At 34.9% G+C, this 27,200-nt stretch overlaps 3 non-coding genes across 3 annotated transcripts; 1 reads left to right on the forward strand and 2 right to left on the reverse strand.

Moving 5' to 3' along the window:
- Window positions 1-15,167: 15,167 nt before the first annotated feature.
- LOC112780756 (small nucleolar RNA R71) lies at window positions 15,168-15,275 on the reverse strand. Its single transcript, XR_003191572.1, has one exon. It is a non-coding gene; the product is annotated as a small nucleolar RNA R71 (small nucleolar RNA).
- A 6,044-nt stretch (window positions 15,276-21,319) lies between these two features.
- Window positions 21,320-21,427, forward strand: LOC112780500 (small nucleolar RNA R71). The gene has a single exon (XR_003191332.1). It is a non-coding gene; the product is annotated as a small nucleolar RNA R71 (small nucleolar RNA).
- Window positions 21,428-25,652: 4,225 nt separating this feature from the next.
- On the reverse strand, window positions 25,653-25,760 carry LOC112780233 (small nucleolar RNA R71). Its single transcript, XR_003191085.1, has one exon. It is a non-coding gene; the product is annotated as a small nucleolar RNA R71 (small nucleolar RNA).
- Window positions 25,761-27,200: the final 1,440 nt, after the last annotated feature.

Here is a 27,200-nt window from a genome sequence, read left to right on the forward strand (position 1 = left end):
GGGGCTATGGTCACGGCTAAAATCGTGACCATAGCTAAGGCTATGACCACGGTTTTTGGTGGGGTGACCATAGAGGCTTTGGTCACGGCCAAAACTGTGACCATAGATAAGGCTATGGTCACGGTTTTGGGAAGGGGTGACCATAGAGGCTATGGTCACGGTGGATAAGGCTATGGTCACGGTTTTATCGCGTGACTATAGATTAACCTATGGTCACGGTAAAAAAAACGTGGCCTAAAGTGCCAGAATTTGAACATTACAACCGTGACCATAGATAAAAAAAACCGTGATCATAGATCTATGGCCACGAAAGAATAAGCCATGGCGAAAAAATCGTGACTATAGATCAAAAACCGTGACCATAGACTTATGGTTACCCTTTTCACTAGCTATGATCACGATTTTTCACCGTGACCATAGACTTTTTTTTTTTGTAGTGCTTATAAAGTATATATTACAAAAGATGTTACATTTGAAACTTGAAAGGCACACACATAAAATAATAATAATATTTGCCTGTTTTATTGCAAAAGTAGGACTCCATCCTTTTTCTTTTTTTATTTTATTTTATTTTTTATCAAAAATAGAAAGGCACGAATTTGCGATCTCTTAAGTGAGTATGGGAAGATTATGTCATTTGAACTATAACTTATTGGCATAAGACTCTTTATTTACAGGACAATTTTCCATTACATCATGGCTTAGCAATAGCATGTTCAAGGTATTTTACCGGTAAAGTCAAAGAAGCAGCAACATCTTTGTAACTATCAAAGAAAAAAAAGCCACATCTTTGTAGCTTTCAGTATAGTTTTACTCTTATTTGTTTATTTGTTGTCAAGTGTAATTTGGTTTATCTAATTAATAACGCTACAATAAATATAATTGTCGAATTAAATATTGCCAATTGTAATTTAATTTGTTTAAGTGGAGGATGATGGATACCAAGTCAGATGATGAATATTACATACTTGTTGCGCACTTGCGTAATAGAATTATCAGTGCTGACTTTTTCTTTTTTTATTTCATTCAAATTGTTTCTTTGACGGAACGAATTAATTAAGGTATATTCAAATAGTATTTAATTAAGGCGTAGAAAGTTTTTGTCCAATGCTAAACAATAGATTAAAATTTCAAAATAATTATTTTATGAAAAAATAAAAAAAGTTTTATCATCATAATTAATTTTAGATTTAATTACTCTATTCGTCCTATACTTTTACAAAATTTTCAATTAGGTCTCTATACTTTTTTTCCTTTTAATTGAGTCCTTGCACCAATTTTTTTTAATTGAGTCCCTACACTTTTTTCTCCTTTTATTTAGGTCCCTATACCAATTTTTGTTTTAGTTAGGTCCCTATAAAATTAAGCCAATTACTACTAAAAGGGACTTAATTGAAACAAAAATTTAGTACAGGGATCTAATTAAAAAGAAAAAAAGTATAGAGACCTAATTGAAAATTTCACGAAACTATAGGAACCAATAGAGTAATTAAACCTTAATTTTAACAAGGGTATTTAGAAAAATTATTTATAGTATTTATTAAATATATAATTATTAATAATTTTATATTTAATAATATCTCTTTATTAATCATTTAAATTCTTGGAATAATTAATTTTATATTTTAATTTTTTTTAATTTCAAACACAAAAGCGGTTCTTATGACTCTATGAAGATCTCTTAAATGACAATATCCTCGTTGAAGTCTCACTGTATAAAAAAATTGATATTTGTATAAGAGCATCTTTAATATTTAATTTTAATTTTATTTTATTTTAGATTTTGTAAAGTATTACATAAGTATTTGGGGATTATATATCCTAACATCTGATTTAAAATTTAATGTAAAATTTGTTACTCTAATATTTGGTTTCATTTTAATTTAAATTTAAATTACTTTTTAATTATTTCAAAAATTAAAAAAATTATAAATGTGAAGAGTGAGAATTTTGTGTATTTGAATTGAAAAAATAATTAAAATTTGAGTAAAGTATTGTTTTTGTCTCCAACTTTTGGGAATAAGTCTCAGTTGTCCCTAATGTTTGAATCGTCCTATTTAAGTCCCTAACGTTTCAAAATTTACTCAATGTTGTCCTACCGTTAGGAATCTGTTAACGGAATTGGCGGTGGGACAAAATTGAGACGATTTTAAAACATTAGGGACTTAAATAGGACGAAAACGTTGGGGACAAAAATGATACATAGAAATAAATTTTAATTTTATCATTCACTAATATCAATCTTTTATGGTACATAGTTATTCAATTATTTTTTAATCACATTTAAGTAAATTATACTTAATTACATTACTTTGATTCTAAATAAATTTATTTTTTTTATAATTTTACTTTTAAAAATTTTTACTCATCATGAAATGTTTGTAGAATGACTAGAATCACATTACTTTATTGTATATGTATCATTTTTTTCCCACAAGTTTATGTATTAGTCATTTTACAAACATTTTATGATGAGTAAAAATTTTTAAGAGTAAAATTATAAAAAAATAAATTTATTTAGAATAAAATTAATGTGATTAAATATAATTTACGTAGATGTGATTAAAAAATAATTGAATAACCATGTACCGTAAAAAATTGATATTATTGAAGGATAAAATTAAAATTCATTTATATGTATCGTTTTTGTCCCTAACGTGTTCATCCTATTTAAGTCCATAACGTTTCAAAATCGTCTCAATTTTGTCCTGCCGTCAATTCAGTTAACAAATTTCTAATGGCAGGACAACATTGAGTTAATTTTGAAATGTTAGTGACTTAAATAGGATGATTCAAATGTTAGAAACAATTTTGAGACTTACCCCAAACGTTGGGAACAAAAACGATAATTTACTCTTAAAATTTTATAAACAATTAAAAAAGAACTTACGTTAAACTGATTTGGATTAATTTTTTTATTAAATTAATTAGAAAATAATAAAAAAATAGAGTAATAAAATACGGGAGAACAATTGAATATATCTAATTTATTTAAATATATTTTGATTGAGTTTTGTTGTAAAGTTATAATAATAATGTTACAATAATAACATTATAATGTTCATTTAATGAGTTTAATGGATTATATAAATGATAACATATATATCACTATTAATCTTTCTTTAAAATTATACAGTATCTAAAGATGATATTCAACATAAATTTTAATTTTAAATTATTTTAATTATTGTAGAGATTAAAATTTATATTTAAAATTAATCCCTTTAAAATTACTCTAAGGTAGTAATAAACTAATAATTTATGAACATAATTATAATTTACTGACACTCTATTATCTACTAATTAGATTCAAATTATAATGATTAAACTTTATGATTTTTTTTTTTTTGTGTCTGATTCAACTTTATGATATAATTGTAGTAATTTTTACTAATGTAAGTATATTTCAACAGTTATGCTACACATACAAACCTTTTTAGCTTACAAGTCCTACAAATTGGGTCAAGCCTAACAAAAAACACGCATGCTTTACTCCTCCCACTCGAGCGTAAAGAGATGCGCGAGTGAACCGTTTTCAAAGTGCGCTACTCACCATTATGAACGTCTCTTCTTCTTCGTCAATCAAAACTCCAACCCTTGATATTCAAGCCACATTCGAAACCAACCGCAACTCTGAAGAAAGTTTCAAACTCCTCTCCAAAAGTAGACGAAATCAACAAGAAAACTTCCAAATCTCCATAAAAAAAAAAACCAAAAAGAAAGAAGAAACATTATTCAAAATACTGTTTCACTGTTCTTCTAGGTTTTTCAGATTTCTGTTTCTTATTTCAAATGCGAAGCATTACATCGTCGTATTTCTCTCTCTGTTTCACTGTTCTTGGTTTAGATTTGATATTATTGTTCTAATGAAACTGTTCAAGTCGTTTACGCTGTTTTACGTACTTCTAGTGAATGGTTTAACGTGTGTTTTTATCTGTTTTGTGCATGTTTTTGAAGTGAGTTTATATACATATAAACTCTGTATTGTATTTCAAGTGAAATCATTTTTGGGTGTATATGGCCGATTTTTGGGCGTATATGTTAGAATTCGAATGTGACTGGTGCTTCTAGTGGCATTTTGAACTTAAATATCATTCTGAACTCATATAACGTCATGTAATCTATTAAGAGTATTGAAGTGTAACTGGTGCTGTTTACTTATGCTTGACCTTGTAGTATCATTGTATGCATGTTTGGTTGAGTTGAATATCATTTTGAACTCATTTAATTTCGTGTAATCGAAAAAATAATAAATGTGTATAGGACTGGATTTGGGTATATGAGGATGGTATTTAGGTGTATGTGTCTGATACTTGCCTGATATTTTTATCTATTGATAGTATTTCTTATTCCTTACAGTAAAAATGACAACCAAGAGCCAAGGTGAAAAAAATACAATGTAATCACATATAGATTATTTAAATGACTCTCATTTTGCTTTGTTTACAGCAAACCAAATACTTAAAATGTGCCACGAGACTATTGAGTGAAAAGTTTGAAAAGATGAGCGAGCCAAAGAAAGCCATCGTTCGCGAATTAGAATTTGGTGGCCTCATGCACATCCTGCCAATGAATGTGCCAGACAAACTATTAACCAACTCCTTTAATTTGGACAAAAACAAACAAGACACAGGCTATGGTTCATTAAAGTTAAACCCAAAACAATAGGGGTGGCCCTTGGCCTCAATGCATCAGGTAACTGATTACAGAAAATCTCTATACTTGCATTCTCTGTAATATATTCTTTGTAATATCTTATTCTAATCTCATGTAATCAAGTAATAAATTTAGGTGTATATGAGTGATATTTGGGTGTATTTCAGGTGATTTGGAGTGTAAATTATTTTCTTTTTTATAGGAGATCTATTTTCCAATAAAGTGAGTTATAAGGAACTTTCTGAGGAGAACAAACTGATTTTTAAAAGGTTCCAGGGAAAGACATTAAAGAATCTGACCGATGAAATGATGAATATCGGTGTTGACAACGACCAAGATCGCCTGATGTTCAAGAGGATTTTCATCCTCTATATTCAGATGGCGTTCTTGTTGCCAACTACGATAAACAAAGTATCTCCTGTGCACCGAGCTCCAATTTTTCAGATGCACAAAATAACAGACGGCAACTGGGGCGCCCATGTGCTCAATTTCATCATCAAAGGCATAACCAATTACCGTCTGAAAAAGAAAGAAATAATTGACAGTTGCCTCTATGCCTTGATGATAGTCTATATCCATCTAACAGAACACGCAGACAAGAAGAGAGAAGCAATCCCTGGACTGCCCTGGGTTAGCAACTGAAATAGAGAGCTACTGGTTGCAAGGATGAGAGCAGAGATAGATGGTCATTTGGGTGTATTTTATTTTTATAGATGGTGTAAAATAACGTGTCTACTGTTTCAGGGCATCGTCGAAAAGGCGGAAACGAAAAAGAAGTTAAAGGAAATGAAAGAAAAAGAAAAGAAAGAAAAAAAAAAGAAAAAAACAAAAAAGAAGAAGGCAAGTTCATCCGAGAGTGATCCATCAGAGAGTGAACTTGATTTTTCCTCTTCAGACTCAGAGGAACCAAGAAGGAAACAACCCACCAAGACGACCAAAAAGTAAGTAATATTTTTGGGTGTATTTTGTCAATTTTAGGATATTTTTTGCTAATAATTGTTTACCTTCGAGAATGGAATCCAGAAAAAGAAGCAGATTTTGGAGGATTCCACTTCATAAAGTAAAAGTGAATCCAATGATGAGTAAGATTCTGAAATTATCATCACTTTATTTTTTGTTTATTATCAAAATTTGATGTATAACAGAATGTTTCTCATTTAATTTCAGAAGTGAAGAATCGTCACCAATTAAAAAACAAAAATCAAAGAAAAAAATTCAGACTCCCCCCAAAAGTATGCACTACTTTCGAGAGTATTTTATCATCAATTTTGTTGTGTTTGTCGGATTCATAATTTTTTTATTTCCAAGATACAATACAAAAAGAGAAAGCAGATAGTTAAGGATTCGTCTTCTTAAGAACAAATTCAATCCTATGATGTGTAAGATACTTTGTAAAGCTATCTTACACTTTATAATCAAAATTATATTTTGTTAACATGTTCTTTTGAATGTACTGTCAGAATTGATATTAGAACTGAAGTAATAGAAAAATTCTTAAGAGAATCAGAAAAGAAGAAAACCAATGAAAAGGCTGCTGCACAGGGGTATGTTGAATTTGGGTGTATATTACCCTTTTTAAGGTATTTTGGTTGCTGATAATTGTTCTTGGTTTCCCAGGATGAAGAAAGCTGGGGTCCCATCAATGGAAGGCCACTATGACTCATCAGAAATGTAAGATCCTTTATTTGATAGAATTTTGATATCCTGATTTAACTAAATAGTATTTTTACTGAATGATGTTTATTTTATACTTAGAATGCCAGAGGTGAACTTAGGAAGCGAGAGTGATCCTTTGTTTCAAGGACAAACAGATCAAAGCAGCGTAAACAAATCCGCGGATAGCATGTAATATCTGTTTCTAATACCGGTTGCTTAATTCTTTTTTTACCATCTGCTTCTAATTCTGTATATATCTTTTTTAGAAAAAAAGCCCTTTAATGTTTTATTCAAGAAAAAAGGCAAAAAAAAAAAAAAAAGAAAAATCTGCAACTACATAAGTTCTCAAAAACAGAGCCTATGTTTCTTTTCAATGCTTCAAGTGTATTTTGACATTATTTGGGTGGATTTTAGGTTGAGTCTGGAAGAAGAATCAGTCAGTGACCTAACTCAACAGAAGATGATTGTTGTTCGGATGGAGATACATTCGCAATCTGAACCACTTAATATGTGAGTTTTACAACTAAATTTCAACCTTCTAATCATCTATTTTAATGGGCTTTCTTAACTTTTTATTTTTGTCTTGTTTAGAGTTCCGATTCAAGTATGCATGGCTCTGTCCCAGACAATAACACCAAGCCCTGTACCACAAATTGAACCATCCCCCCCCCTCCCAAAGTCCCCGAACAAGAAAATTAGTGAAGAAATAACTAAAAGGTGAGGAATAATATTCGGGTGTATTTGGTTATTATTTGGGTGTATTATTTTCTTATTTGGGTGTATACCCTTGGAATTGAGTTGTAACTAGTTTTTTTATAATTTGATTCATTTTCTCTAACCCTGCAGCACTCCACAACCCTAGAAACTTGATGAAAGCACACCCACGGTGTCACCAGCTCCATCTAAAGCGTAAGTTCAGCATAATATAACTCTCTTTAAATATCATTCATCTATTCTTATTCTTATAGTATCTTATATTTCAACACGCAGTAATCCAGTCCCTGAAGCCATTGATGCACTGATGATGATGGCCCACACAGCATCTTACGTACCTAAAGAATTTCCGATGCCATCACTCAGCCTTAGCTTCACTAATTCAAGTCAAGAAGAAACACTGACCCAAGAGGGGGCAACCAGGATCTCAAAAAGGAAAAAGTCCTAAAACACTAATACTAATCGAACAATTAGAGGAGCTGGTGGAGAAAATTGCAAACAGTGGTGTAAAAGTAGCAATGGATTTTGCAGAGGGTAAAAGTCCCCCGATCGAAAAGCAGCCTGCGGGCCAAATTTTTTAAAAGTTTGAAACTCCTACAAGGAGCAAGGAAATGTCAGGTGACATGAAAGAAAAGTGCTACTTGTGGGCCACACGTGTAAAGACATACGCAGATGGAAGTACTAATGAGTATGATCCAATGTGCACCCTTAATGCCCAAGAACCATTGCTATTGCCAAAAGTCCACTTTGCGTCTCTAAAAGCTAGTTCATATATTGAATCTGAAGTAATATTAGAATAAGATTAATGATTTTATTATGACATATAACTGTAATGTTGATTGATGTAATTAATTTGGGTTTTTTGTTATTTTAGATTGTCAATGCTATGTGCCTGATCCTGAACCAACAAAATATTTGATGATTTTAAGAAGCAATTTACTGTCTCCACCCTAATATTGTGGTAAGGTGTATTGTAATCAAATTTGGGTGTATTAAATATTTCTTTTGGTATTTCACAAATTCTGCAGAGCACGGCTATTGGGAATCATGCAGGTAGGGAATTCTTACAGCCAAAATAAAAAAAAAGCTATTTATGATTGAAGACTACCAAATGTTCATACCCTTTTCGCACCTGAAAAAATTAGCATCACATCCATATGTAAGTTTTCATTTCTAAAACTTCTTATCACAATTCTTTGGTTATGTGCCAATTAAACTAAAACACTGTTCAATGTGGACATGCTTAAGATATTTGCACATGTTTGCTATTCGGAGCATTGCTGGTTATGGGTGGCTGATGTTAGAAGGAAAAAATTTTTTTTTCTTGACCCATATCATAAGACGTATCCCTCCGAACCCAGAATGAAGCTAAATAAATTTGTTGTAAGTTGATTCTGTTTTTTGTGTTTTAATATTTGGGTGTATTTCTGTTCAAAATAAGGTGTAGTTTGTGATCCTTTGTTTTTTGTTTTCAGGGGTATGTCATTTCCTGAATGAAGGTATATGCTGGGGGTACCTCTCAAGAAAAAGATCGTGAAATTGAACCGCCATACATCGACATTTCAGGCCAAAAAACAAGGTATAAATTTTTTACTCTGTAAATTGTGTTTTCTCTTGCTATCCTATTTTAATTTGCTAATTTATTTTTGGTTTTCAGTTATGATTGTGCTGTTTATGTAATGAAATGGCTTGAAATAATCCAACTTCAAAACATTAAAAGGGGAAGTATGAGTGGGACAATTGGACTCAGGTAATTGTGTTTAAAACTATATAACTCTCTATTAGTTTACTAAATTAACAGAGTTGATTAAAAGAATATTCTTTTAAAATGTAGGCGGAGGTGGACCACTTTAGAGTAGAATTTGCTTCCCAATTCTGTTTCATGAAATGAATCGAGACAGAAATACAGCCAGTAGGGGAAGTGAAGCAGTGAGATTGTCCAAGCCATCTATAGTGTTGTTGAGTCCATATTGTCAAAAAGATTCATATGATGTTGACAGTGATTAATTTCAATGTTATGTAGTCTTGGAATAGTTTGAACACTTCGTGTAAATTTTGTGAATATTTAATATAGTTTTATTATAAATTTTTTTTGCATAAATAAACTGTCTGTGCTATATTCAAAAGCCATAAATTATAGGTTCAAAAGAAAATGAAGGGAAACAATACCAAACATACTGATACACCTAATTATTTTAATAATACACCCAAATATAACCGGTATACACCTAAAATGAGTCCTCACATATTTCAATTGAAACCCAACAAAGAGGTATGAAAGATCAGAAATTTGAATTGTTAACCTCTTTAGGATTTGATTGTATATATATAGTAAAATTAAAACAAACAAATATAAACAAAACACTAATTTCTAATATAAACAGCAGCATCTGAAAAAGATAAAAAAAAAAAAAAGAAAAATGTCAAACACATGAGAATACAGAAATACACCCAAAAAACTAAGCATTACACCAAAATACTGTCACTATACACCCAAAAACCAATCCCTTGCTACTGAATCCCTGAACTGATAATTCATAACATGTCCATGATATTGGCTAGAATTTGGTTGCACCACTGATGCAACATCAAAAAGGTTTAACTGCAAAAATTAAACTCACATATTACCAAAACTATTATAAAAAAAATTAAACTCAATTACCACCTATTTAAAGAACATCACTTTTACCTCAGTTAGAGATTTCGTTTTCTTCTTCTTTGAGGCATTTGCAATTTATTTGTCCAACTTTGAACCTAGCTTATTTTTTGGACGTCCTCTTGTTCGAACCCTTGGAGGGCTTTGAAGCTCGTTAACGGATTCCAAGTTAGCATCTTCGTGAGATAACGAACATGTCCTTTCCTTTTGGCTTTCAATTCTTCCATCTCAATTACAACGTTATTGTAGGCATGGTGCAGAATGGCGGTGAGCTTCTCGGATTCTAATGCAAATTCACGTATATTTTGTGAACGAAACACCAATTTGTCAAACCTCTTGCTTCTTGGTGCTAACAATGGCTCGTCGTAGCTGCTCTTGATGTGTGTGTGTCTCCTCTTTACGTTCTTGCTCCATCGTTGCAATATGTATCTCGGTGACAGTTTGGTTACTCATTCAAAGCTCAACACGCTTAGGGAGTGACAGCACAATATCCCTCTTGACTCGAATAATATGCACTGGCATTTCACTTGGGCTGCTACCGAGTCGTATGTAACTGCAAACTTGTTGAATGTTGAGCTAGAAACTTGTTCAGCAACTTCGTAAACTGAATAGCCTAGAGTGGAGTTCGTTAATCTTGTGATGCAATTTACCTTCCCTCTGAATTGTGCTTGGACTTTCCTGAACTTTTAGTGAGTGTACACATGTTGAAACTGGGCTTCTATGGAGGATTTTGTTGCACATGGTATGATGGTGTGAAAATCTGCAGCATCCGGTTCGCACTCTTTGCTCCCTACTTCCGAGGCAATTATCATATTGTTTGACGAATTGGATAAGTGAGCTGTTTCGGGTAATGAACTTGTTAAAAATTGCATGTATGCTCTCACTCCTTTGTGTGCTTCTCATCCCGGTCCAAAAGTGGTGATCCAGATAAATTGGAATCCATATATGACGGTCTTTGTATAGCTCTGTAAATTACACCCAAATCAGACTATAATACACCCAAAAACATGCAATTTACACCTCTGCTGCAGATTATAAACGTCGTTACCTGAAAGCCACTTGTTGAACACAAGACCATACTTTAACAGAAACTCATTCCAATTCCTATCAAATGATTATTTGGTATGAGAGTTCCAAACAACATGACTCATTTCTTGTTCGATTTCTATGTGTCCCTTGTAGCCGTTTAATTTTCCTGGAATCTACTTCATGATGTGCAGGATACACCATCAGTGAATTGTTGTGGGCAATGATGAGCGGATAATTTATACGCTTTTTGGCATTGTTTTTAGTATGTTTTTAGTAGGATCTAGTTACTTTTAGGGATGTTTTCATTAGTTTTTATGTTAAATTCACATTTCTGGACTTTACTATGAGTTTGTGTATTTTTCTGTGATTTCAGGTATTTTCTGGCTGAAATTGAGGGACTTGAGCATAAATCAGATTCAGAGGTTGAAGAAGGACTGCTGATGCTGTTAGATTCTGACCTCTCTGCACTCAAAGTGGATTTTCTGGAGCTACAGAACTCGAAATGGCGCGATTCCAATTGCGTTGGAAAGTAGACATCCAGGGCTTTCCAGCAATATATAATAGTCCATACTTTGGCCAAGAATAGATGACGTAAACTGGCGTTCAACGCCAACTCTCTGTCCAAATCTGGCGTCTAGCGCCAGAAAAGGAGCCAAAACCAGAGTTGAACGCCCAAACTGGCACAAAAACTGGCGTTCAACTCCAAGAAGGACCTCTACACGTGCAACACTCAGGCTCAGCCCAAACACACACCAAGTGGGCCCAGGAAGTTGATTTATGCATCAATTACCTACTCATGTAAACCCTAGTGACTAGTTTATTATAAATAGGACCTCTTACTATTGTATTAGACATCTTTGGTCTCAGTTTTAATCCATTGTTCATCTTAGGAGACTATTGATCACGTTTTAGGGGGCTGGCCATCTCGGCCATGCCTGGACCTTCACTTATGTATTTTCATACGGTAGAGTTTCTACACTCCATAGATTAAGGTGTGGAGCTCTGCTGTTCCTCAAAGATTAATGCAAAGTACTACTGTTTTCTATTCAATTCATCTTATTTCACTTCTAAGATATCCATTCGCACCCAAGAACGTGATGAAGGTGATGATTATGTGTGACGCTCATCACCATTCTCCCCTATGAACACGTGCCTGACAAACACTTCCGTTCTACTTGAATTAAGCTAGAATGAATATCTCTTAGATCTCTTAATCAGAATCTTTGTGGCGTACGCTAGAATGATGGCGGCATTCAAGAGAATCCGGAAAGTCTAAACCTTGTCTGTGGTATTCCGAGTAGGATTCAATGATTGAATGACTGTGACGAGCTCCTAACTCGCGATTGCAGGGCGTTAGTGACAGACGCAAAAGGATAGTAAATCCTATTCCAGCATGATCGAGAACCGACAGATGAATAGCCGTGCCGTGACAGGGTGCGTGAGCATATTATTCACTGAGAGGATAAGATGAAGCCATTGGCAAGGGTGATGCCTCCAGACGATTAGCCGTGCCGTGACAGGGCATTGGATCATTTTCCCGAGAGATGACCGAAAGTAGCCATTGACAGTGGTGATGTATCACATAAAGCCAGCCATGGAAAGGAGTAAGACTGATTGGATGAAGATAGCAGGAAAGCAGAGGTTCAGAAGAACGAAAAGCATCTCCATTCGCTTATCTGAAATTCCCACCAATGATTTACATAAGTACCTCTATCCCTATTCTATTATTTATTATTCGAAAACTCCATAATTATTTTATATCCGCCTGACTGAGATTTACAAGGTGACCATAGCTTGCTTCATACCAACAATCTCTGTGGGATTCGACCCTTACTCACGTAAGGTATTACTTGGACGACCCAGTGCACTTGCTGGTTAGTTGTATCGAAGTTGTGACAAATTATGAATGTGTAATCACGATTACGCATACCAAGTTGCTCACGTGCCAGGAATAGTTTGAGCCTAGACATCACAATTTCGTGCACCAAGTTTTTGGCGCCGTTGCCGGGGATTGTTCGAGTTTGGACAACTGACGGTTCATCTTGTTGCTCAGATTAGGTAATTTTCTTTTTGTTTTCTTTTCAAAAAATTTTTCAAAAACATTTCAAAATTTTCTCCTTTGTTTTCGAAAAAAAAAAATGTTTCCAAAAATTTTATTCAGAATTTTTAAGAATGAATTCTAGTGTTTCATGAAGCATGTGAAGCCTGACTGGCTGCAAAGCGATGTCTAAATTTTTTGGACTGAGGCTTCCACTCATAAGTATATGAAGTTGGATGAAATATCAACTGTTGTATACATGAGAGGTATCTATGTTTGCTGAAGCTTGGCTGGCCATTGGCCATGTCTAGTGTTTTGGACCGGAGCTTTCATTGAAAACTTGGCTGGCTAGTGAGCCATGTCTAATTCCTGGACTGAAGCTTTAGACTAAGAATGCAAGATTCCTGGAATTCATGTTAAAAATTTTGGAATCCTTATTTTTTTCTTTTTCATATAATTTTCGAAAAAAAATACAAAAAAATTAGAAAATCATAAAAATCAAAAAAATATTTTTCATGTTTCTTGTTTGAGTCTTGAGTCACATTATAAGTTTGGTGTCAATTGCATATGCATCTTGCATTTTTTTCGAAAAAATTCATGCATTCATAGTGTTCTTCATGATCTTCAAGTTGTTCTTGGTTAGTCTTCTTGTTTGATCTTGATGTTTTTCTTGTTTTGCATCTTTTGTTGTTTTTCATATGCATTTTTCGTTTATTAGAGTCTAAACATGAAAGATTTCTAAGTTTGGTGTCTTACATGTTTTCTTTGCATCAAAAGTTTTTCAAAATTATGTTCTTGATGTTCATCATGACATTCAAAGTGTTCTTGGTGTTTATCTTGACATTCATAGCATTCTTGCATACATCACATGTTTTGATCTAAAATCCTCATGCATTGCATCATTTTTCTTGTTTTTCTTTCTCTTCATTAAAAATTCAAAAAAAAAAAAATATCTTTCCCTTTTTCTCTCCTCAAATTCGAAAATTTGGATTGACTTTTTCAAAAAATTTTAAAATCAAGTTGTTTCTTATGAGTCAAATCAAATTTTCAATTTGAAAATCTTATCTTTTTTCAAAATCTTTTTTTTCAAAAATCAAATCTTTTTCAAAATTCTTAGTTATTTTCGAAAATTCCAAAAATATTTTTCAAAAATCTTTTTCTTATTTTTATATCAAATTTTCGAAAATAACAATAACAATTAATGTTTTGATTCAAAAATTTCAAGTTTGTTACTTGCTTGTTAAGAAAGATTCAAACTTTAAGTTCTAGAATCATATCTTATGATTTCTTGTGAATCAAGTCATTAATTGTGATTTTAAAAATCAAATCTTTTTCAAAACTAATTTCAATCATATCTTTTCAAAAATATCTTCTTATCTTATCTTTTTCAAAATATCTTTTCTAACCACCTATCTTCTTATCTTTTCAAAATTGATTTTCAAAATTTGTTTCAACTAACTAACTAACTTTTTGTTTGTTTCTTAACTTTTTCAAAACTACCTAACTAACTCTCTCTCTCTAATTTTCGAAAATATCTTCCCTCTTTTTCAAAAATTTCTTTTTAATTAACTAATTATTCTTATTTTTTATTTTTGATTTTAAAAATTTTCGAAAATTACTAACATTTTTCAAAAATCATTTTCGAAAATCACAAACTCTTTTTCTAAAAAATATTTTCGAAAATTCTCCCTCTCCCATCTCATTCTGTTTATTCATTCATATCCTAACATCTCATCTCACATATCTAGCCTCCTCACAGTTGTGTTTCTTCCATTATATTACATTCTTTGTCTCCCCCTCTTCTTCTACTCACACAGGGATCCCTATACTGTGGTATAAAGGATCTCTATTATTATTATTTTTCTGTGCCTTCTTCTTTGTCATATGAGCAGGAGCAAGGATAAGAACATTCTTGTTGAAGCAGATCCAGAACCTGAAAGGACTCTGAAAAGAAAACTAAGAGAAGCTAAAATACAACAATCCAGAGATAACCTTTCAGAAATTTTCGAACAGGAAGAGGAGATGGCAGCCAAAAATAATAATAATGTAAGGAAGATGCTTGGTGACTTTACTGCACCTAATTCCAATTTACATGGAAGAAGCATCTCTATTCCTGCCATTGGAGCAAACAACTTTGAGCTGAAACCTCAATTAGTTTCTCTGATGCAGCAGAACTGCAAGTTTCATGGACTTCCATCTGAAGATCCTTTTCAGTTCTTAACTGAATTCTTGCAGATATGTGATACTGTTAAGACTAATGGAGTAGATCCTGAAGTCTACAGGCTCATGCTTTTCCCATTTGCTGTAAGAGACAGAGCTAGATTATGGTTGGATTCTCAACCCAAAGACAGCCTGAACTCTTGGGATAAGCTGGTCACGGCTTTCTTAGCCAAGTACTTTCCTCCTCAAAAGCTGAGCAAGCTTAGAGCTGATGTTCAAACCTTCAGACAGAAAGAAGGTGAATCCCTCTATGAAGCTTGGGAAAGATACAAACAGTTGACCAAAAAGTGTCCTTCTGACATGCTTTCAGAATGGACCATCCTGGATATATTCTATGATGGTTTATCTGAGCTATCAAAGATGTCACTGGACACTTCTGCAGGTGGATCCATTCACCTAAAGAAAACGCCTGCAGAAGCTCAAGAACTCATTGACATGGTTGCTAATAACCAGTTCATGTACACTTCTGAAAGGAATCCTGTGAGTAATGGGACGCCTATGAAGAAGGGAGTTCTTGAAGTTGATACTCTGAATGCCATATTGGCTCAGAATAAAATATTGACTCAGCAAGTCAATATGATCTCTCAGAGTCTGCATGGAATGCAAGCTGCATCCAACAGTACTCAAGAGGCTTCTCATGAAGAAGAAGCTTATGATCCTGAGAACCCTGCAATAGCAGAGGTAAATTACTTAGGTGAACCTTATGGAAACACCTATAACTCATCATGGAGAAATCATCCAAATTTCTCATGGAAGGATCAAAAGCCTCAACAAGGCTTTAACAATGGTGGAAGAAACAGGTTTAGCAATAGCAAGCCTTTTCCATCATCCACTCAGCAACAGACAGAGAACTCTGAACAAAATACTTCTAATTTAGCAAATTTAGTCTCTGATCTATCTAAGGCCACTATAAGTTTCATGAATGAAACAAGGTCTTCCATTAGAAATTTGGAAGCACAAGTGGGCCAGCTGAGTAAAAGGATCACTGAAATCCCTCCCAGTACTCTCCCAAGCAATACAGAAGAGAATCCAAAAGGAGAGTGCAAGGCCATTGACATAAGCAAAATGGCCGAACCCAATGAGGGAGAGGAGGACGTGAATCCCAAGGATGAAGACCTCCTGGGACGTCCAGTGATCAATAAGGAGCTTCCCTCTGAGGAACCAAAGGACTCTGAGGCTCATCTAGAGACCATAGAGATTCCATTGAACCTCCTTATGCCCTTCATGAGCTCTGATGAGTATTCCTCTTCTGAAGAGAATGAGGATGTTACTGAAGAGCAAACTGCCAAGTTTCTTGGTGCAATCATGAAGCTAAATGCCAAATTATTTGGCATTGATACTTGGGAAGTTGAACCTCCCTTGAATACTATCACGAAATGTGAATTTAACATAAAAACTAATGAAAACATCCCTAAAAGTAACTAGATCCTACTAAAAACATACTAAAAACAATGCCAAAAAGCGTATAAATTATCCGCTCATCACAACACCAAACTTAAATTGTTGCTTGTCCCCAAGCAACTGAAAATCAAATAGGATAAAAAGAAGAGAATATACTATAAATTCCAAACTATCAATGAAACATAGCTTCAATCATATGAGCGGGACTTATAGCTTTTTGCCTCTTGAATAGTTTTGGCATCTCACTTTATCCATTGAGGTTCAGAATGATTGGCATCTATAGGAACTTCAGATTTCGAATAGTGTTATTGACTCTCCTAGTTCAGTATGATGATTCTTGAACACAGCTTCTTTATGAGTCTTGGCCGTGGCCCTAAGCACTTTGTTTTCCAGTATTACCACCGGATAGATAAATGCCACAGACACATAACTGGGTGAACCTTTTCAGATTGTGACTCAGCTTTGCTAAAGTCCCCAATTAGAGGTGTCCAGGGTTCTTAAGCACACTCTTTTTTTTTGCTTTGGACCTTGACTTTAACCGCTCAGTCTCAAGTTTTCACTTGACACCTACACGCCACAAGCACATGGTTAGGGACAGCTTGGTTTAGCCGCTTAGACCAGGATTTTATTCCTTTAGGCCCTCCTATCCACTGATGCTCAAAGCCTTGGGATCCTTTTTATTTGCCCTTGCCTTTTGGTTTTAAGGGTTATTGGCTTTTTCTGCTTGCTTTTTCTTTTTCTTTCTATTTTTTTTATTTTTTTCGCCCCTTTTTTTTTCTTTTTTTTTTTCTGCAAGCTTTGTTCTTTGCTGCTTTTTCTTGCTTCAAGAATCATTTTTATGATTTTTCAGATTATCAAATAACATGTCTCCTAGTCATCATTCTTTCAAGAGCCAACATATTTAACATTCTCAAACAACAACTTCAAAAGACATATGCACTGTTCAAGCATACATTCAGAAAACAAGAAGCATTGTCACCACATCAATATAATTAAGCTAAGTTCAAGGATAAATTCGAAACTCATGTACTTCTTATTCTTTTGAATTAAAACATTTTTCATTTAAGAGAGGTGATGGATTCATAGGACATTTATAACTTTAAGACAAAGTTACTACTACTAATGATCATGTAATGAAGACACAAACATAGATGAGCACATAACATAGAAAACGAAAAACAGAAGAAATAAGAACAAGGAATGAATCCACCTTAGTGATGGTGGTGTTTCCTTCTTGAGGAACCAATGATGTCCTTGAGCTCTTCTATGTCTCTTCCTTGTCTTTGTTGCTCCTCCCTCATTGCTTTTTGATCTTCTCTTATTTCATGAAGCATGATGGAGTGCTCTTGATGTTCCACCCTTAGTTGTCCCATATTGGAACTCAATTCTCCTAGGGAGGTGTTGATTTGCTCCCAATAGTTTTGTGGAGGAAAGTGCATTTGAGGCATTTCCGGGATCTCATGGTGATGAGCTTCATACGCCTCTTGAGCTCCATGAATGGGCTCTCTTGCTTGCTCTATCTTTTTCTTAGTGATGGGCTTGTCCTCTTTAATGAGGATATCTCCCTCTATGTCAATCCCAGCTGAATTGCATAGGTGGCAAATGAGGTGAGGAAAGGCTAACCTTGCCATAGTGGAGGACTTGTTAGCCAGCTTGTAGAGTTCTTGAGATATAATCTCATGAACTTCCACCTCTTCTCCAATCATGATGCTATGGATCATGATGGCCCGATCTAGAGTAACTTCAGACCGGTTGCTAGTGGGAATGATTGAGCATTGAATGAACTCTAACCATCCTCTAGCTACAGGCTTGAGGTCCAATCTTCTTAGTTGAACCGGCTTGCCTTTGGAGTCAATCTTCCATTGAGCTCCTTCTACACATATGTCCATAAGGACTTGGTCCAACCTTTGATTAAAGTTGACCCTTCTAGTGTAGGGGCGTTCATCTCCTTGCATCATGGGCAAGTTAAACGCCAACCTCACATTCTCCGGACTAAAATCTAAGTATTTCCCCCGAACCATTGTAACATAGTTCCTTGGATCCGGGTTCTTACTTTGATCATAGTTCTTGGTGATCCATGCATTAGCATAGAACTCTTGAACCATTAGGATGCCGACTTGTTGGATGGGATTTGTTAGAACTTCCCAACCTCTTCTTTGAATTTCATGTCGGATCTCCGGATACTCATTTCTTTTGAGTTTGAAAGGGACCTCGGGGATCACCTTCTTCTTGGCCACAATATCATAGAAGTGGTCTTGATGGGCTTTGGAGATGAACCTTTCCATCTCCCATGACTCGGATGTGGAAGCTTTTGTCTTCCCTTTCCCCTTTCTAGAGGATTCTCCGGTCTTAGGTGCCATCAATGGTAATGGAAAAACAAAAAAGCTATGCTTTTACCACACCAAACTTAGAATATTGCTCGCCCTCGAGCAATAAACAAAATAATAGAAGAAGAAGAAGAAGAAATATGGAGAGGGAGAGGGAGATGTGGTTTCGGCCAAGAAGAGTGTAGAGGGGTGTGTTGTGTGAATTTGAAGAAGAATGGAGGGCTTTATATAGGAAGGGAGGGGGGGTTAAGGTTCGGCCATATGGGTGGGTTTGGGTGGGAAATTGGTTTTGAATTTTGAAGGTAGGTGGAGTTTATGAGGTAGGTTTATGGGGAAGAGTGGATGGATGTGAGTGGTGAAGAGGTGATGGGGAAGAGAGTTTGAGGTGATTGGTGAAGGGTTTTTGGGGAAGAGTGTTTATGGGGTTGTGTGAAAGAGAGTGGTGAGAAGAAGTGAGTGGAGGTAGGTGGGGATCCTGTGGGGTCCACAGATCCTGAGGTGTTCAAGGATTTACATCCCTGCACCCATTAGGCATGTAAAAATGCCTTTGTACCCAACTCTGGGCGTTCAGCGCCAGGTTGGTGGCCATTTTGGGCGTTCAGCGCCCATTTGTGTGCCATTTCTGGCGTTGAACGCCAGAACCATGCCTGTTCTGGCGTTCAGCGCCCAGAAGCTACCCATTTTGGGCGTTCAGTGCCAGCACCATGCTCTGTTCTGGCGCTGAACGCCAGACAGATGCTCCTCCAGGGTGTGATTTTTCTTCTGCTGTTTTTTATTCCGTTTTCAATTTTTATATTTATTTTGTGACTCCAAATGATCATGAACCTATAAAGACATATAACTAAGAAGAATATAGTTAGATAAATAAAGATTGGGTTGCCTCCCAATAAGCGCTTCTTTAATGTCAATAGCTTGACAGTGGGCTCTCATGGAGCCTCACAGATGTGCAGAGCTTTGTTGAGACTCTCCAACACCAAACTTAGAGTTTGGATATGGGAGTTCAACACCAAACTTAGAGTTTGGTTGTGGCCTCCCAACACCAAACTTAGAGTTTGACTGTGGGGGCTCTGGTTGACTCTGTTTTGAGAGAAGTTTTTTCTGCTTCCTCTCCATGGTTGCAGAGGGAGATCCTTGAGTTTTAAACACAAGGGAGTCCTCATTCCATTGAAGGACTATTTCACCTCTGTCAACATCAATCACAGCTCTTGCTGTGGCCAGGAAAGGTCTTCCTAGGATGACGGATTCATCCTCTTCCTTTCCAGTATCCAGGACTATGAAATCAGCAGGGATGTAAAGGCCTTCAACCTTTACTAACACGTCCTCTACTTGTCCATATGCCTGTTTTCTTGAATTGTCTGCCATCTCTAATGAGATTTTAGCAGCTTGCACCCCATAGATTCCCAGTTTCTCTATTACAGAGAGGGGCATGAGGTTTATTCCTGAACCAAGGTCACACAGAGCCTTAAAGATCATGGTGCCTATGGTACAAGGTATTATGAACTTCCCAGGATCCTGTCTCTTCTGAGGCAATGTCAGTTGATCCAGATCACTTAGTTCATTAATGAACAAGGGAGGTTCAACTTCCCAAGTATCAATGCCAAATAATTTGGCATTTAGCTTCATGATTGCACCAAGAAACTTGGCAGTTTGCTCTTCAGTAACATCCTCATTCTCTTCAGAAGAGGAATACTCATCAGAGCTCATGAAGGGCATAAGGAGGTTCAATGGAATCTCTATGGTCTCTAGATGAGCCTCAGAGTCCTTTGGTTCCTCAGAGGGAAGCTCCTTATTGATCACTGGACGTCCCAGGAGGTCTTCCTCCTTGGGATTCACGTCCTCCTCTCCCTCATTGGGTTCGGCCATTTTGCTTATGTCAATGGCCTTGCACTCTCCTTTTGGATTCTCTTCTGTATTGCTTGGGAGAGTACTGGGAGGGATTTCAGTGATCCTTTTACTCAGCTGGCCCACTTGTGCTTCCAAATTTCTAATGGAAGACCTTGTTTCATTCATGAAACTTACAGTGGCCTTAGATAGATCAGAGACTAAATTTGCTAAATTAGAAGTATTTTGTTCAGAGTTCTCTGTCTGTTGCTGAGTGGATGATGGAAAAGGCTTGCTATTGCTAAACCTGTTTCTTCCACCATTGTTAAAGCCTTGTTGAGGCTTTTGATCCTTCCATGAGAAATTTGGATGATTTCTCCATGATGAGTTATAGGTGTTTCCATAAGGTTCACCTAAGTAATTTACCTCTGCTATTGCAGGGTTCTCAGGATCATAAGCTTCTTCTTCATGAGAAGCCTCTTGAGTACTGTTGGATGCAGCTTGCATTCCATGCAGACTCTGAGAGATCATATTGACTTGCTGAGTCAATATTTTATTCTGAGCCAATATGGCATTCAGAGTATCAACTTCAAGAACTCCCTTCTTCATAGGCGTCCCATTACTCACAGGATTCCTTTCAGAAGTGTACATGAACTGGTTATTAGCAACCATGTCAATGAGTTCTTGAGCTTCTGCAGGCGTTTTCTTTAGGTGAATGGATCCACCTGCAGAAGTGTCCAGTGACATCTTTGATAGCTCAGATAAACCATCATAGAATATATCCAGGATGGTCCATTCTGAAAGCATGTCAGAAGGACACTTTTTGGTCAACTGTTTGTATCTTTCCCAAGCTTCATAGATGGATTCACCTTCTTTCTGTCTGAAGGTTTGAACATCAGCTCTAAGCTTGCTCAGCTTTTGAGGAGGAAAGTACTTGGCTAAGAAAGCCGTGACCAGCTTATCCCAAGAGTTCAGGCTGTCTTTGGGTTGAGAATCCAACCATAATCTAGCTCTGTCTCTTACAGCAAATGGGAAAAGCATGAGCCTGTAGACTTCAGGATCTACTCCATTAGTCTTAACAGTATCACATATCTGCAAGAATTCAGTTAAGAACTGAAAAGGATCTTCAGATGGAAGTCCATGAAACTTGCAGTTCTGCTGCATCAGAGAAACTAATTGAGGTTTCAGCTCAAAGTTGTTTGCTCCAATGGCAGGAATAGAGATGCTTCTTCCATGTAAATTGGAATTAGGTGCAGTAAAGTCACCAAGCATCTTCCTTACATTATTATTATTTTTGGCTGCCATCTCCTCTTCCTGTTCGAAAATTTCTGAAAGGTTATCTCTAGATTGTTGTATTTTAGCTTCTCTTAGTTTCTTTTTCAGAGTCCTTTCAGGTTCTGGATCTGCTTCAACAAGAATGTTCTTATCCTTGCTCCTGCTCATATGACAAAGAAGAAGGCACAGAAAAATAATAATAATAGAGATCCTTTATACCACAGTATAGGGATCCCTGTGTGAGTAGAAGAAGAGGGGGAGACAAAGAATGTAATATAATGGAAGAAACACAACTGTGAGGAGGCTAGATATGTGAGATGAGATGTTAGGATATGAATGAATAAATAGAATGAGATGGGAGAGGGAGAATTTTCGAAAATATTTTTTTGAAAAAGAGTTAGTGATTTTCGAAAATGGTTTTTGAAAAATGTTAGTAATTTTCAAAAATTTTTAAAATCAAAAATAAAAAATAAGAATAATTAGTTAATTAAAAAGAAATTTTTGAAAAAGAGGGAAGATATTTTTGAAAATTAGAGAGAGAGAGTTAGTTAGGTAGTTTTGAAAAAGTTAAGAAACAAACAAAAAGTTAGTTAGTTAGTTGAAACAAATTTTGAAAATCAATTTTGAAAAGATAAGAAGATAGGTGGTTAGAAAAGATATTTTGAAAAAGATAAGATAAGAAGATATTTTTGAAAAGATATGATTGAAATTAGTTTTGAAAAAGATTTGATTTTTAAAATCACAATTAATGACTTGATTCACAAGAAATCATAAGATATGATTCTAGAACTTAAAGTTTGAATCTTTCTTAACAAGCAAGTAACAAACTTGAAATTTTTGAATCAAAACATTAATTGTTATTGTTATTTTCGAAAATTTGATATAAAAATAAGAAAAAGATTTTTGAAAAATATTTTTGGAATTTTCGAAAATAACTAAGAATTTTGAAAAAGATTTGATTTTTGAAAAAAAGATTTTGAAAAAAGATAAGATTTTCAAATTGAAAATTTGATTTGACTCATAAGAAACAACTTGATTTTAAAAATTTTTGAAAAAGTCAATTCAAATTTTCGAATTTGAGGAGAGAAAAAGGGAAAGATATTTTTTTTTATTTTTTTTTTGAATTTTTAATGAAGAGAAAGAAAAACAAGAAAAATGATGCAATGCATGAGGATTTTAGATCAAAACATGTGATGTATGCAAGAATGCTATGAATGTCAAGATGAACATCAAGAACACTTTGAATGTCATGATGAACATCAAGAACATAATTTTGAAAAACTTTTGATGCAAAGAAAACATGTAAGACACTAAACTTAGAAATCTTTCATGTTTAGACTCTAATAAACGAAAAATGCATATGAAAAACAACAAAAGATGCAAAACAAGAAAAACATCAAGATCAAACAAGAAGACTAACCAAGAACAACTTGAAGATCATGAAGAACACTATGAATGCATGAATTTTTTCGAAAAAAATGCAAGATGCATATGCAATTGACACCAAACTTATAATGTGACTCAAGACTCAAACAAGAAACATGAAAAATACTTTTTTGATTTTTATGATTTTCTAATTTTTTTGTATTTTTTTTTCGAAAATTATATGAAAAAGAAAAAAATAAGGATTCCAAAATTTTTAACATGAATTCCAGGAATCTTGCATTCTTAGTCTAAAGCTTCAGTCCAGGAATTAGACATGGCTCACTAGCCAGCCAAGCTTTCAATGAAAGCTCCGGTCCAAAATACTAGACATGGCCAATGGCCAGCCAAGCTTCAGCAAACATAGATACCTCTCATGTATACAACAGCTGATATTTCATCCAACTTCATATACTTATAAGTGGAAGCCTCAGTCCAAAAGAATTTAGACATGGCTTTGCAGCCAGCCAGGCTTCACATGCTTCATGAAACACTAGAATTCATTCTTAAAAATTCTGAATAAAATTTTTGGAAACATTTTTATATTATTTTTTTTTCGAAAACAAAGGAGAAAATTTTGAAATGTTTTTGAAAAATTTTTTGGAAAGAAAACAAAAAGAAAATTACCTAATCTGAGCAACAAGATGAACCGTCAGTTGTCCAAACTCGAACAATCCCCGGTAACGGCGCCAAAAACTTATGTGTTCTTGTTTGATCTTGATGATTTTTTGTTTTGTGTCTTTTCATGTTTTTCATATGCATTCTTGAATTCTTAGTGTCTAAGCATTAAAGAATTCTAAGTTTGGTGTCTTGCATGTTTTCTTTGCATTAAAAATTTTTCAAAATTGTGTCTATGATATTCATCTTGACATTCATAGTGTTCTTGGTGTTCATCTTGACATTCATAGCATTCTTGCATGCATCACAAGTTTTGATCCAAAAATTTCATGCATTGCATCTCTTTAGTGTTTTTCTCTCTCATCATAAAAATTTCAAAAAATCAAAAAAATATCTTTCCCATTTTCTCTCATCAAATTCGAAAATTTGGATTGACTTTTTCAAAAATTTTTAAAATCAAGCTGTTTCTTATGAGTCAAATCAAATTTTCAATTTGAAAATCTTATCTTTTTCAAAATCTTTTTCAAAAATCAAATCTTTTTCAAAATTCTTAGTTATTTTCGAAAATTCCAAAAATATTTTTCAAAAATCTTTTTTATTTTTATCACAAATTTTCGAAAATAACAATAACAATTAATGTTTTGATTCAAAAATTTGAAGTTTGTTACTTGCTTGTTAAGAAAGATTCAAACTTTAAGTTCTAGAATCATATCTTGTGATTTCTTATGAATCAAGTCATTAATTGAGATTTTAAAAATCAAATCTTTTTCAAAACTAATTTCAATCATATCTTTTCAAAATATCTTTTCTAACCTCCTAACTTCTTATCTTTTCAAAATTTGTTTTAACTAACTAACTAACTTTTTGTTTGTTTCTTAACTTTTTCAAAACTACCTAACTAACTCTCTCTCTCTAATTTTCGAAAATATCTTCCCTCTTTTTCAAAAATTTCTTTTTAATTAACTAATTATTCTTATTTTTATTTTTAATTTTAAAAATTTTTCGAAAAAAAAAAATACTAACAATTTTTCAAAAACTATTTTCAAAAATCACTAACTCTTTTTCAAAAAATTTTCGAAAATTATCCCTCCCCCATCTTATTCTATTTATTCATTCATATCCTAACATCTCATCTCACATCTCTGCAATCCTCACAGTTGTGTTTCTTCCATTATATTACATTCTTTGTCTCCCCCTCTTCTTCTACTCACACAGGGATCCCTATACTGTGGTATAAAGGATCCATATTATTATTATTATTTTTCTGTGCCTTCTTCTTTGTCATATGAGCAGGAGCAAGGATAAGAACATTCTTGTGGAAGCAGATCCAGAACCTGAAAGGACTCTGAAGAGAAAACTAAGAGAAGCTAAAATACAACAATCCAGAGATAACCTTTCAGAAATTTTCGAACAGGAAGAGGAGATGGCAGCCGAAAATAATAATAATGTAAGGAAGATGCTTGGTGACTTTACTGCACCTAATTCCAATTTACATGGAAGAAGCATCTCCATTCCTGCCATTGGAGCAAACAACTTTGAGCTGAAACCTCAATTAGTTTCTCTGATGCAGCAGAACTGCAAGTTTCATGGACTTCCATCTGAAGATCCTTTTCAGTTCTTAACTAAATTCTTGCAGATATGTGATACTGTTAAGACTAATGGAGTAGATCCTGAAGTCTACAGGCTCATGCTTTTCCCTTTTGCTGTAAGAGACAGAGCTAGATTATGGTTGGATTCTCAACCCAAAGACAACCTGAACTCTTGGGATAAGCTGGTCACGGCTTTCTTAGCCAAGTACTTTCCTCCTCAAAAGCTGAGCAAGCTTAGAGCTGATGTTCAAACCTTTTGACAGAAAGAAGGTGAATCCCTCTATGAAGCTTGGGAAAGATACAAACAGTTGACCAAAAAGTGTCCTTCTGACATGCTTTCAGAATGGACCATCCTGGATATATTCTATGATGGTTTATCTGATCTATCAAAAATGTCACTGGACACTTCTGCAGGTGGATCCATTCACCTAAAGAAAACGCCTGCAGAAGCTCAAGAACTCATTGACATGGTTGCTAATAACCAGTTCATGTACACTTCTGAAAGGAATCCTGTGAGTAATGGGACGCCTATGAAGAAGGGAGTTCTTGAAGTTGATACTCTGAATGCCATATTGGCTCAGAACAAAATATTGACTCAGCAAGTCAATATGATTTCTCAGAGTCTGAATGGAATGCAAGCTGCATCCAACAGTACTCAAGAGGCTTCTTATGAAGAGGAAGCTTATGATCCTGAGAACCCTGCAATAGCAGAGGTAAATTATTTAGGTGAACCTTATGGAAACACCTATAACTCATCATGGAGAAATCATCCAAATTTCTCATGGAAGGATCAAAAGCCTCAACAAGGCTTTAATAATGGTGGAAGAAACAGGTTTAACAATAATAAACCTTTTCCATCATCCACTCAGCAACAGACAGAGAACTCTGAAGAAAATGCTTCTAATTTAGCAAATCTAGTCTCTGATCTATCTAAGGCCACTGTAAGTTTCATGAATGAAACAAGGTCTTCCATTAGAAATCTGGAAGCACAAGTGGGCCAGCTGAGTAAAAGGATCACTGAAATCCCTCCTAGTACTCTCCCAAGCAATACAGAAGAAAATCCAAAAGGAGAGTGCAAGGCCATTGACATAACCAAAATGGCCGAACCCAATGAGGGAGAGGAGGACGTGAATCCCAAGGAGGAAGACCTCCTGGGACGTCCAGTGATCAATAAGGAGCTTCCCTCTGAGGAACCAAAGGACTCTGAGGCTCATCTAGAGACCATAGAGATTCCATTGAACCTCCTTATGCCCTTCATGAGCTCTGATGAGTATTCCTCTTCTGAAGAGAATGAGGATGTTACTGAAGAGCAAACTGCCAAGTTTCTTGGTGCAATCATGAAGCTGAATGCCAAATTATTTGGCATTGATACTTGGGAAGTTGAACCTCCCTTGTTCATCAATGAACTAAGTGATCTGGATCAACTGATATTGCCTCAGAAGAGACAGGATCCTGGAATGTTCATAATACCTTGTACCATAGGCACCATGATCTTTAAGGCTTTGTGTGACCTTGGTTCAGGAATAAACCTCATGCCCCTCTCTGTAATAGAGAAACTGGGAATCTATGGGGTGCAAGCTGCTAAAATCTCATTAGAGATGGCAGACAGTTCAAGAAAACAGGCTTATGGACAAGTAGAGGACGTGTTAGTAAAGGTTGAAGGCCTTTACATCCCTGCTGATTTCATAGTCCTGGATACTGGAAAGGAAGAGGATGAATCCATCATCATAGGAAGACCTTTCCTGGCCACAGCAAGAGCTGTGATTGATGTTGACAGA

Source organism: Arachis hypogaea, chromosome 19 (genome assembly GCF_003086295.3).
Source record: "Arachis hypogaea cultivar Tifrunner chromosome 19, arahy.Tifrunner.gnm2.J5K5, whole genome shotgun sequence".
In the NCBI taxonomy this organism is placed as follows: Eukaryota; Viridiplantae; Streptophyta; class Magnoliopsida; order Fabales; family Fabaceae; genus Arachis; species Arachis hypogaea.